The sequence below is a fragment of the Anastrepha ludens genome, chromosome 2 (assembly GCF_028408465.1).
Source record: "Anastrepha ludens isolate Willacy chromosome 2, idAnaLude1.1, whole genome shotgun sequence".
Classification (NCBI taxonomy): Eukaryota; Metazoa; Arthropoda; class Insecta; order Diptera; family Tephritidae; genus Anastrepha; species Anastrepha ludens.
This window is the reverse complement of record NC_071498.1, coordinates 7,075,306-7,088,976: the sequence shown is the minus strand read 5'-3', so window position 1 is coordinate 7,088,976 and position 13,671 is coordinate 7,075,306. Positions and strand designations below refer to the sequence as shown.

Sequence of the window (13,671 nt, the reverse complement as noted above, 5' to 3'; positions counted from 1 at the left end):
GTATTGTATAGCTAGAATTTAGCAGCAAATTAGATAAACATAAAGAGCGAGCGCATGAAAACGTAATGTAAACAGGAACAAAATAGTGCTGCTAAACATAATAAGCGAATAAAATAAGATATGATAGTTTGGTTATTTAGCAGAATGAGCAAAGCAACGAGAAATTAGAACTTATTAGAAAACGTATTGCGGTGAGTGTTATTTACTCACCACAGCCACTAAATGGCAATCAAAAAAGGAAAAATAAACACCAAAATGAAATGAGCATTCAAGCGGAGAGTGAAAATAAAAACAACTCTTTTAAATATACATATTTTTATTTGTGTGTATGCGTGCACTTAATTCGGTGTGCACTTGTGGCTGTGTGTGTGTTGGAATGTGTACGCTCTGTGTGTTATAGCCGTTTTTGTTGCTATTACCAGCAGAAACAAACTGTTGATTGGCTGAAGTGCGCTTGCGCCAGCCCCGTCTGCACGAAAATGGCTGCAAAACAGGGAGGTGACCCACACCACGATTGGCGCTACGTGCCGTCGTTCCCCACTCAAGGCACAAACAAATAAACAAGTACATAGGCACAGCAAGTTTGTGCAAGTGTACAGCGTGTTTTTCGAAGTTCGAAAAGTGGCACATCATGTAGGGGAAATATTATTTTGTGTAGCTCTCGCGCTCATAGCGCTGGTACTGAGCGCACCGGCCCCTATTCGGCTGATGGTAACTACGTAAGCAAGCGGTTAGCTGGGCCATGGTTGGGGAGCACGCAAGCCGGCTAAGCACACACATTCAAACCATTGTGTATGTGTGTGTAAGTGTGTGCTGGGCCATACAGCCGCATTGCTTGTGGCTGGCTGGCGGCTGATAGATGCCGAAGCGGCTGCAAGTTGAATTTTCATTCATAAAAACCAAATGTGTGCTCTTCGCGTGCTTCAGTTGTGTTCGAGCAAGCGCGTCGGTTAGTTCTCCAATTGCTCCAAGCAAACAAGCAGCAACGGCTAATAGAAAAGCAAAAGCACAGCAACAGCAGCTATCAAACACATACAACCGAAAGCAAGAAATACCAGTGGAAAAATTTAAATTCAATTATTGAAAATTCGATTGTGAAAAGTAAAAAGTGATTAAGAAAAAACAAAAAAAAAAAAAAAAAACTCAGTGCAAGCAAACACGCGCTAAAGAACATTGAAAAGTATATGCAGAAATATAAGAAATTTTGTGAAAACAGAATTACCTACAATAGACTTTTCACCACCAATGCGAGCGCAGAAAAATTGATTGAGTTAACTGCGTGTCAAATTAGCAATTTCGGTTGTGCAACAGAGTCTATCGCAAAATAAAAAAATTATGCAAATAAAATAAAAACAACATCAGCGCATGAACTTGAACTTGGTGGACCTTAATTGGTAAATTGCAAAGCTTAAAAGCCAACCAATAAGGATTTTCTGATATTTAGTATTTAAAAAAGTGCCAAGCAAAGTGAATTCTCTACAACTAACACAAACAGCAGGTGAGAACCGTGAAAAAGAAAGTGTCCGCACACGAAGTTTGTTGTTGGGTGCCTATTTTACTTTCTGTGTGTGCGGTGCGCCAAGATAAAAAGTGAAAGGATTTTATTTTATTAGATCAAGCAGTCGGCCAGTCAGTCAGTCAGACAACACTTTGTTGGTATAACAACTTTATACACACCTATATATGCACTCTTATGTATGCACATACCCAAGTACATACATACACGCATACATACAGACGTCTATGCAGTGCATGTCCGTATGTTAGTTAGCCGAAGCGGCCATACGACAAACGCCTACACCCCCACAGCGTGTAAACGGCGTACAGCAGCAATAGCAACAACAGCAACAATAACAGCACAAATCAAACAAAGCAACAACAAGTAGCTACCCAGTGTTGAATGAATGCATGAATGAATCGCTCTACTGCGCGCACACAAACACACATTTTGCAAGCATACAATTTTATGCAGATAACCAGCGACTCTTAGTGACGTATTTTGTACGCATTTGCTAGTATCAGTCGCCCGGCTGTAATTCTGTTGGTTTTTTTTTTTTTTTCATTATTGTATTTTGCACGCGTTCGCGTAAACTTTTATCGATTTTTTGCGCGCAACACGCCAACACATACACACACGCACGCACTCGATACACCAGCAACGCATCTACCCATAAATAAGTGTATTTAGAGTACGGGAATTTGCAGGCTGAAACCTTAACTCAAATAACTCAGCAAATGCGCGTCACACACTCGACCGGCATTAGCCGCTATTCCTGCTCCCCGTGCCGTGTCGATTGCAAACAAATTTGTGAAAGTTTACACTCACTGTGCGTGTTGCTTAAAGTGTAAAAATTTATAAAAAAAAGAATACAAAATAAAAAGGAAAAGTGGAACATACGCAAGTATTAAAAAAAATACTTTAAGCAAAAAAAAAAATAAAAGAGTTCAGCACTCCAAAGGTCCTGAGCACGTGTGAAAGCAACAGAGAAGGTGGGCTGCGGCGTGACACAAGCGCACACAGCAGCAAGTTCGTTGAATTCTTCTACTAGTGCCATTCATATCCAGGTGAGTGGGTGTTGAATTTCAGTAAAAAACTAAATTTAGTAAAAAAATTTCAATAAATTATAATCAAAATATTGTGATAATAAATGTGTTGTAAATAGTAGAAAAATAGTAGTTGAAATAAATTAACCAATGCTTACATTTACTTACACGCTTTGAAATTGTGTAGTTTTATTTCACCTCGTAGCATAGTTCACGTAGTGACTGTAGTGGGTAGTTGGCTGTTGCGCACACATCGTGGCACTCGTAGCAAATATTATTTAGAGCCAATATTTTTATGTATATTTGTAAGTAGCAATAAGTTAATATGTAAAAAAAATATATTAAGTTAAAAATTAAAAATAGAAAATTACAAATAATTTGTTAATTCATATAAATTTAGTCTATAAAAATTCAAGTTTCTTACAGTCTATAGACGCACAAAAAGTTGTTTACCAAAAGCACTAAAAACTAATTACAATCAAAATGGGGATTAACCCCTTAAGAAAAATACATATACAGCCCGGCTCACATGATTAGAGGCAATCATTTTGATGGAAGAAAATGGTTATCAAAGCAACCGTATCTGCTCTAGTAATCCAGGGTTTTCTGATAATTCAAGTGAAAATTGTACTTTTCCCGAAAGCAGGCATGCATCAAAAAATTATTTCATCTAACGATATTTCACAGCAGTAAAACTTCAGCAGGCGCAATACTCTGCTTGGATTAGTGCTTCACTTGAATAGAGGCGCTAAGCAAATGCGAAAAAATAATAACAAATATATATTAGGAAATTTTGTTCTTTTCTTCTTCTGCTCCTTCTCCTTCTTTATTGTAGGATTAAACCCTGTTCATCAACAATTTTATACAAGAAATATTGTACAATTTAATTGTAAATAAAAACTACTTTAAAGCTTAATAGTTTTTGCTGCCACCTTGTTAATAAATTATTTCTTAAGAGCGTCGGATTTGTACAAATTCAAATTCAAAATTTAATCAAATTTCAGACCAGGTCGTTTCGATGATCCGAATTATAGCTTTTTTATCTTCAAATTGTTGCCATTTCTCATTAACCTTACGTGCGAGCCATCCCATAGATTTTCACTGATGCTCAGAACTGGGCAATGTGGGAGCCATGCTAAAGTTTCAACATTTTTGAACGCAATCCAAGTTTCGACCAAACTTGAAGTCTGTCCATGTGCATTCCACTGTTGAAAGAACCAATCAATAGCTCCAAATGTGTCACAAATCTGAGGGGAAAAGATGATTCCAACAGCGCTTAGCTGTTTCCTGTCATTTTGTAGTCTACAATCTGCACTTTGAATGCGCCATAGTACGATTTTGCTCCCCATAAGAAAACACCAACTTCACTTTCAAGATGTCGACTAAATTACCTTACCTCCTTTCTTAAGTATCTTCTCTCTTTTCTTAAGTCATGAAAATAGTAATTGCATCCATTGCATTGTGAACTTCCACTCAACGGGATCGCTATTTGTAACAGAACTCCAAGCCAAGTGGTCCCTTGCAAAATCGGGTTGAAATTTATTCAAAATTGATTCTTTTTCTCTTTTTTTTTAAGCTTCAGATGTGGTACTTTAAGAATAGCTTTGCGACCGATTGATTTTCTGGCTGATACATTAGCCATTTCTTTATTTTTGCTGTTGGAAGTGTGGAATTTCATGCAATCCTAAGGGCTTTGCAGTTTTCCTTCCGTTTTAAAGCCATCGCAGTTCCGCCTTTGTAGTTCTCACCATAGGTGGCACTTTGTTTCACGCATATATCCACAACGTTTGGACTTCGCTCAATAGTTTTGACTTTTCACTTGAGTTATCAAAAAACTTTAGATTACTATGGTTGCTTTAATAACCATTTTCTTCCATAAAAATTATTGCCCCTCTCAAGTGAAGCGGACTCTATGAATACTGCACAGACAGGGCACTATTAGCGATTATTAGAAATTAGCATGCCTACTGATCCTCTTTTGTATCATATAGTTATTTGATAAATGCACTGTACTCTCTCCTAACGGACACCTCTGTTAAGCGGACGACTCTGTTAAGCGACCACTTCTGTTAAGCGAATACCTCCCATAAGCGAACACTCTTTTCAGTGCATACCACAAATACTTAATCATTTTTTTTAATTTTCTCTCCTATAAAATATTTTTCATTTTTTCCACACTTTTCTTATAAGCACACATTTTTCAGTCCCAGTCCCCAGGTGTCAGCTTATGTATATTTATTTATTTATTAGCCCAATAAATATAATATGGACTAAGTAAACGCATTTTAAGGTTAATAGGCATTGAAAGAAATGAAAATACAAAAAAAAAAAACAAATTTTTAATAATTATTGAAACAATTCAATAAGCCATCTTTTGAACATGAAAAATGTTTTTCAATAAATTCATAGATTTTATAAAACTTAATAAGGGCTCTAGTAATACAAGCTTTTCGAGCATTACGAAGAGCTCTGGCCGCAATATTAAATAAAATCCTCTTAAGCGACACGACACATTCGACAGCGCCACAGTCAGCAGCACCTCGGATCGAATCGAAAATGAAAGAGAAAGATAAAATTATGCTCCTGTTCTGCAATGATTTTAAGCAAGTCAAAACGCCTCGTGCTTCTTAGGTAGGGATAGTATCCGAGAAGCGCAAAATGTAAGAAGACTTTCTAAATTCGTTCAATTCTATGAAGTATTTCTACACAAATTTGGAACTAAATGCAATATTCCAAAAAAATTTATTCTATAAAATTGTAATAAATTGAAAGAAAATTACTACAACTTCTCATGTAAGAAAAATCTCTGTAAATAAGCTTTTTTTGGTTTTTCAGAATATTTTAACTCAAATACTCAAACTCAGTAGAACTGCGACTCTAACAAACATTTAATTTTTATTGTTTAAAATCAATTAACTCAAACGCTTGTTGTGAGTAAAAAATATAATTTAAAATAAATAAGAAAAATATTTCATTTTTAACAAAATATTTGTTTTTTTAGAAAATATTTTTTTTGTTCAAAAATGTTGTTTTGTCATTTGACCATTTTTTTTTTCAAATTGCTTTCATTAATTAAGAAAAGTTCCTAGTGTGATACCATTAATTTCTCGAGTTATTTTCAAATAAGTATAACGGGCTCGTGAAAAATCAATGCGAAATACTGATCTAGTGAGGCGCGGGTACAAAGTGGCACAAAATGAATCATTCAATTTAGATTTGTTTGTTACTAAATACAAAAAAGTTTATTTTGACTAGTGAACATCTTTTTATGCGCGCCATTGCTTGTCTGTTTGTATACAGCGGCTGTCTAATATGATTGAATTACGTCGCTATTTGCAAAAAGTATAACTCTTCCGATGGGGTGATTAATTTTGCGCCTCCATGAATAATAAAATTAAAAAAAAAAAACAATAAAATTGCATTCTTTTAAACGACTTTTTTAATAAATATCAGCTCATTTATTTTCTCATTTCATAATCTAAAAAATGTAGGCATACCCACAAATAACAACTATTTTTACAAATTTTCAAATACAACCGGTATACCCGATCTAAGCCTCTGTTAAAAAAAACCTATGCCTCTAACGAACTATTTTTTTTTTATCTATTTTTGCGTTTTAATTTCCTTGTAATGAAATTTGCAGCAACAAATTTTCTACCAAACAGTTTTGAGCTTCGTAAAACGAGTTTCGCTGTATCGTAGAAGAAATAAAAAAAAATTAAATAAAATATCAAAGAAAAAAATCGAAAAAAATGAGGAAATTTTTAACGATAAAGTTCGGATTCGTTGTTATAACTAAAAAAAATTAAGCGTTTTTGAATGAAATAAACAATTTATTTTAGCACCTTGGGCGATGAGTGAAAATTCTCGCGACAAAAAGAATAATTTGTGCAAAAAAAAGATGTGTTTAAAAACGGATAATCCACCTCATTGCATATTTAGAGCATTTTGCGCATGATAAATAACTAGCAAAGTACCTACTCGCTTAATATTTATGTTGTTTCACTTATCGTTTGCCCAAAAAATGTGTGGAAAATTTCGATTTGATATTTTAATTTCTTATTTAAGTGAAGCAAGAAAGTATCTTCATATATACTTACAAACAGAAACAATGTCGATGTTAACTGAACAAATCATAAAACTTCTGAGTAATCTTTTGATTTACTACCCTACCAGCATGCACTTGTAAAACCATTTAGAAATTTTTAATAAATTAATTAATACTGTGCTTGTGGCCGCACTTAAGAATTTCTTATAAATAAAATTTTATTACATTTGTTAATTTTGTGAAAATTTTCCAATAAAATCTTAAACCATACAAATTTTCTTTGCATCTTAAGACGTACATATTTCATATACATATATTACAATAGTTAGGTTTAAAATTAAATTGATGTTATAGTAGTGTGGTTTTTTTCCTTCTTAATTAACGAGAGATTTTAATTGCTATTATAAAAATTACTTTGTAACATAAATTTTAAGTTCACATATCTTATTTAATATTTAGCAATAATGATTTCTGAGCGAATAGAAAATGCAAACCACAAGTGTTGGCTCATAAATAAAAATGCCTATCTACCTGCTACACATATGTACATACGTTTATGCACACACACAGGCATACTTTTATTTATAGATATTTACTTTTGTTTTTCTCATAATTTGTCTCCTTTTGTTAGACTACCAACAAATGGGCCATGAGCTAAATATACTTAGGTTGATAAACAAACACATATTTCAGAACTATTTTCTTCGATATGTCATTAAAAAATAATTCGACATTTGCTTATGTTTTTTTAAATTGATATATAAAAGTAAAAAAATAAAATAGTAGGAAATTTAAATTACCCATGTTTTCGGGTGTTAATTTTTTTTTTTTAATATTCAAAGTGTTGAAATTAATGAGAGGCATATTTTTTGCGTTTCCTGTGCTTAAGGAAATTTTCAAAACATACAATTTTAAAATACAATTAATACATAAATTTTTTTAGAAAAATAATTTTTAGCAAATTAAAAATTAACTACCACGAAATTAATTTGAATTAAATTGTATTTATATTTATTTAATAAATTAAATTGAAATTAAAAAAGAAATTCAAATTGTTATTAAATTAATAATTAAAATGCAAAATTTGTAATTAAATTAAAATTTGTTTTTTTTTTAATACTAAATATTAATATTTATTTATTTGTATATATATCTAATATTAATTTAATTTATATTTGTAATAAATAAATATTTAGTAGGGGAAAATGGGGAGTTGTGAGACACAGGGAGTTGTGAGACATTGTTACCGTTCGGCATTATTCATTTGTTTACATTCGATTTTAAGTGTCAACAAGTGTTCTCGATGCGATCTCTCTTTTCAGCTAGCATTGGTCATATTTGCACGCATTCGACGCGTCTCTCCAGTTACTGTGGAACTTCTCTGTAAGTTTTTTTCATCATTTGTTTTGCGATACATTCGATCAGTTGTTGAAGCGAATTGCAAATGTTAATATATACAAGTTATTAATTGTCCTATTAGCTTTGAATTTACACATTCACTTCGGCATGAACGTTCGATGTGTTTATGACTACGCGGCCATTTATAAAAAAAACGATTTGGGGAGTTGTGAGACACCATTTTTTCGACGTTTTAACGGATCTTTCATAAGTACCTCGCAATAGTCATGCATTGTTTGTATATATACCATGAAATTTTTGGTTAAATTTGAGTTTTTATTGTTTTAAGTTAAGCAGAAACAATTCCATTCATTGCAATGTACGCGATCGAGCTGTGCACCTAAAGCGCGCCAATTTACGAACTGGTTATTATACATGTTCTCACTGCGAATCATCAGATTGATGGCATTGCATTTTTCATACACTTTTTTATAACAATTGTCTTTTCTTTTTTATTTTTCATCTTAATAAAGAACTAACAACAAAAATAAGTCATTTTTATTGACTTCAACCATGGTGTCTCACAACTCCCCACATTTTTGAATTTTGTAATATATTATATTTTATATGATTATATACAATTTTAATTTTAAGGAAAATTGTAGTTTTGTTAAATAGGCCATACCAATAGCTTCCAGTATTCATTGACTAAAGATTCCATCGTTGAGATATGCAGAATATTAAGATTTTGAGTAATACGGGTCCAAAAACAAAACCCGCCTCAAAACTCCCCATTCTCCCTTATTTAAAAAAACAAATTTTAATTTAGTTATATTATTTATTTAAATTTTTCGTTTTCATTTTTATTTATATCTTTTATTTTATAAGTTCATATCTAGTTAAAAAATCTCTTGAATTTTAATGATAATTTAAAATCTTCATAAGAAAAAATTCTGCGAATTATTTGTTTGAAAAAAAGTGAGAATACAATATTATTTATTTATTTATTAAATTACGATATATTTACTTAGGTCTAAAAATGAGCACTACATACAAAAAGGAAGTCACTGCTGTTGAACAATGTTATATTTCGACAAATATGTTGTTACTCCTTATATCTCTGTTTCTGTTATTACGCATGTCCCTATTGTTGTTCGCCTGGCAGAGCAGTCGGTATAAAATGAATTATGTACCCACTCGTACAAAAGCTTCAATCTATTTTACCTTAAAATTTATTAAATTTGTTTATTTATTTAGATTAATTGCAATTAAAATTATTGGGTGTATCGACTATCGGCTAGCTTAAAATTAAGTTTAACGGCTTTTCATTTGAATAGCAGAGAAAATACAATGTTATATTTCGGCAAATATCCTGCTTAGAAATGCCTCTGTTACTGTTCGCTTCAGCTTCGTTAAAGAAGTCTGTATGAAACACACTAGCCCATCCATTTTAATGTACTTAACAGAAAAACGTCGTGTGCTGTTATTATTAACAGAGCTAAAATACAACATTAAATTATGTTTGTAAAGGTCGAATAATGGCAAATTGTATATATTTTTTGTTCGCATATGTTTTTATGATTAATTTTTATTAAAACGAAACAAGCTCAATATGTACTTTAAATACAAATCTCATTTTGCTACAATATAAACTAATCAAATAACTCAGTCTAATGAAAAACTTTCAATAGCTCATTGGGAACGCAGCAGGACATAATGCGGCAAATTAAAATATTTTATTGTTTATTTAGAATGCATTTACTAATTCATATCTGTTCACATAGTTATATACGACCGATGTATGCAAGAACTTATATTAATATAAATGCTGAAAAATAAAATACACTACAGATCTGTGTGTATGTTTTATGCATATTTTACACCTGAGGTAATTGAAAGCCTCAGCCACATTGTACGATATACCGTCTAGGTGTAAGTATACCATTTACTGTGTCTAAGTGTGCGGCAGCTCAGCTGCGCTGAACACAAAAATGTGTTGTAAAAAAATCAAGTAGTCAGCAATTTCTTGCAGCTTGGCGTCTGCCGCTTTGTCTCCTGCCTGCCTGCGGGGCGCAATTTGACGGTCGTACCCCACTGTCTGTTCGGCTGTAATTATAGTTTTTAATAACAAATAATAAATAATAAAAGTAAATTAATCGTTTCACAGACGTTGTTTATATGTATACTTGTATGCACACATTCCTATTAGATCGGCGATATGCAAACTAAGTGGCAAATATATGTAAGCAAATAGATATGCACACATACAAATATGCAGCTAAATATACGCAATTTTCTTGCAGATAATAAATATTTTTTTATTATTGTAGTATTTCCTAAAAATTTTATTCGCGCAATTTAACTTAGTACATTTTGTTGCAATATTGCTTAATGTTGCATGTAATTTAAATTGGCAGGAGTGCATTTGAATGTTATATTCTAATATTTGTATGTATATAGTGGTCACAGGCTTATTAGAACACCCAGATTCATAAGCGCGCTCGTGTTTCTAAAGGCGTATGGCAACTAGAAATTTGTTTCAATTTTATATGAGGATAATGAAATATTTGCTAACCTCCTTTTGAAAGAAAATGCTAACGACTGAAAAGTAAACTTGACGGATATCCTTAGGAGCACAGTTATTTGGTAGAGCAAATGGGCAAACCCTTTGTGGCCACACAGGTGGCAACTTTCAGTACTTACAATTGCGGTTTGGCAGTTGAGAGGAAATGAATTGCACACTTTCGGTCTCTTGCTTCGACGAAGCTCCAGAGTTATAAACCCATTTATAAAACAAGCAATGTCGAATCCAACTTTTGTATTGTCAATTTTCCACACTAAAGAAATTATCATAGAGTTGAACGCTCTCTGTCATTTTGAATAGAGAATTTTCTGCGGTGAACTTAAAAAAAGTTTCCCACTTTATTTATTTATTTATATAAAATTAGCTTACAACATAAATCTTATAAGCTATTTTAAGTTAGGGGCTATAGCAGCGAGGCCTTAATCTCGATAATTTTATATAATATACATATGCATACTTCCATTCTTAAACTTAGTAGATACAATTTTATTTTAAATCTTATGGTAAAGATTGGTTCTTTTGAGGAATTTTGTTATTAGGGATATTGACTCAAGAGAAGGGACTGAGAGGTGTGAAATTGGGTTTGTGTTAGTGAATATTTGTTCTCTACAGGTAGCATACAGGGGGCAACTCAGTAGAAGATGAGTTACTGTGACTAAGATATCTGTGTTGCAAGTACAATATAATGGGTTTGAGTTATTCATAAGATGGCCATGTGTTATTTTCGTGTGTCCTAACCTAAGGCGTTCGAATTTTATAATGTCTAGTCGTGAAGGTTTTTTATTAGTTTTTTGTAGAAAATCTGTTATATTGGTCTTTGTGTAGTTAACGTTTTTATACCAGTCATTGGTTAGATTCCATTCAAGGAGTTGTTTGTTGTAGAAGTGTTGTTTAATATGATTTTTAATATCAAGAAAGTTCAAATTGTCTGTGCTAGTTACTGGGCTTCGATGAGCTTGTTTCGCGGATTGGTCAGCGAGGCTGTTCCCAACAATATTATTGTGCCCAGGCACCCATATTAAAATAATTTTTGGGTAGTGTTGTGTGATAATGTGTCTGATTTTGTTTGGGTAATAGTCGCTGTTATTTATATTGGCTATGGAATTAAGAGCGGAGAGTGAGTCTGAGCATATAGCAACCTTTTTTCTCTTGTGCTTTACTAAATTTATTGCTTCAGATATGGCAATAATTTCGGCTGAATATATAGAACTATAATATGGAATAATTGATATTTTTATAATTTCATTTTCTAGGGTTATGCTATATGATATATTTTGGTTCATCTTTGACCCATCAGTATAAATAAAAGTATAGTTGGAGTATTTGTTTTTAACTTCGTTGAACATTGCATGATATTGAATCGGATTTGTGTTGTTCTTGTTGAAGATATGCAATGAAGTGTCAATTGCTTTTGGGTTAAAGGACCATGGGGGATGGATATGAATATCGTATTTAGTTGGCTTTAAAAGTATACCTACTGCTGAGCAAAGTACTGTTGTTCTGCTTATAGCAGGCTGTATTTTAAGGGTGGTTGTCCTCTTCTTTAGGTTATTGACGATATTGTAAAGCGGGTTGTCTTGCTTTGTTATGAGAGCTTTAAATAGTTTAGCAGTTGTTAGGTCTCTTTGATTTTCGAAATTCAATATTTTTGATTCAAAAAATAAATTTGCGATTGGTGTAGAGCGCAGGGCTCCCAACGCGGTTCTTATTGCAGTGTTAAGTAATGACTTGATTTTGTTTATGAGATAGTTAGGAGCATATCCGTAAAGAAAAATGCCATAACTGATTTTGGGTATAAATAATGTTTTTACAATTGTTAAGATAGATTGAATGTCGCATTGAAATTTTGGGGAGGCTAGACATTTCACAATGTTTAATTGTGTGACCAGGGAAGTGCTTAGGTGATCGATGTGGGAGTTCCATCTGTATCTCTTATTGATAATGATTCCTAAAATTTTTAACTCATCACAGGGAAAGAGGTTTATGTTTCGTGAAAGCACAGTACATTGACAATTGTCAATTTTCCACACTAAAGAAATTATCATAGAGTTGAACGCTCTCTGTCATTTTGAATAGAGAATTTTCTGCGGTGAACTTAAAAAAAGTTTCCCACTTGAAATGCTTTGATTTCACTTTTTAACTTCAAACTTAATGTATTTGAAAAGTGAAACTGTGAAGTCATCTCCTGGTAGAAGAATTCCTAGATGGTACCTTTTTTATGCAATCTTTGACATTTGGCAAGTAGACAGATGAACAGTTTTATTAAAACTTTTTGTAATCTTTGACATTTGTCAAGTAGACAGATGAACAGTTTTATTAAAACTTTTTGTAAAAATGGTTGGTCTTCAAAAATGGTGATTTTTTGGTACAAATAATCGTCCAAATGAAACGACAAGTCTGAGGTTAGTGATAAAATGTCGAGAAACTGCGTCTGTCGAGCTTAGAAAAAGGACTGGCAGACCAACAGCTGGGCGTTCTGTTGAAAATATCGCTACTGTAGCCAAAGTATTGCTGCACAATCTTCAATATCGATAGTTCGACGTTCTCAAGAATTAGGCAATCATGAATCGACTGTTTGGCGATTTTTTTATAATTGTCACAGTTGTATTTTGAATTAAAATAGTGAGGCCTGAAGGAAGGTCAGTTTTTACATGTTTTATTTTTAAAACAAAATCTAGGCGCGTCTTTTGAAAGGCCGTTTATGTTCGAGTATAATATTATATACAGGATAGGTTAGGTTAGGTTGGCTGGCCGTAGCCATGCAGAGACCATTTTGGTCCATAGCAATACCAGATCAGAGACCTATTTTAGCGAAAATATGCATTTCTTAAGATGCGTATACTGCTTGCGAATTTTAGGAGTCGCTCAGCTCTAGTTCACGAATACATTCTATTCTTTCAAAATTGAGAGCATCCAAGCAGCGTAGTCTAGTTTTCGAGAGAGCTGGACAGTAGCATAGGAGATGTGCCGCTAATATATGTAGATATAATTGGCGCTTGAATTCTTTCTTGCGTGTTAGGCCGAGCTCCTAGTAATATTTGTGGCGTGCGTCTAATATTGATGCTTAGTTGTTTCAATTTAGCTTAAGGCGCCTTATATCAATGTGACTCCTCCTGGTCGCGGCTTCGGAAACATCTTCTGCTGTCATAGAAAATTA

At 33.0% G+C, this 13,671-nt stretch overlaps 1 protein-coding gene across 2 annotated transcripts in view; it reads left to right on the top strand.

The window, feature by feature from the left end:
• The first annotated feature begins 889 nt into the window (after positions 1-889).
• The window catches only part of LOC128862656 (dendritic arbor reduction protein 1-like), a 50,013-nt gene continuing 37,231 nt past the window's right edge, over positions 890-13,671 (top strand). Inside the window, exon 1 of one of the 2 annotated variants that reach the window (XM_054101327.1) lies at positions 890-1,498. The gene's annotated coding sequence lies outside the window, so the exon portion shown is untranslated. Of the gene's footprint in view, positions 2,566-13,671 lie in introns of both variants that reach the window. The other variant, XM_054101326.1, reaches the window with a different exon arrangement.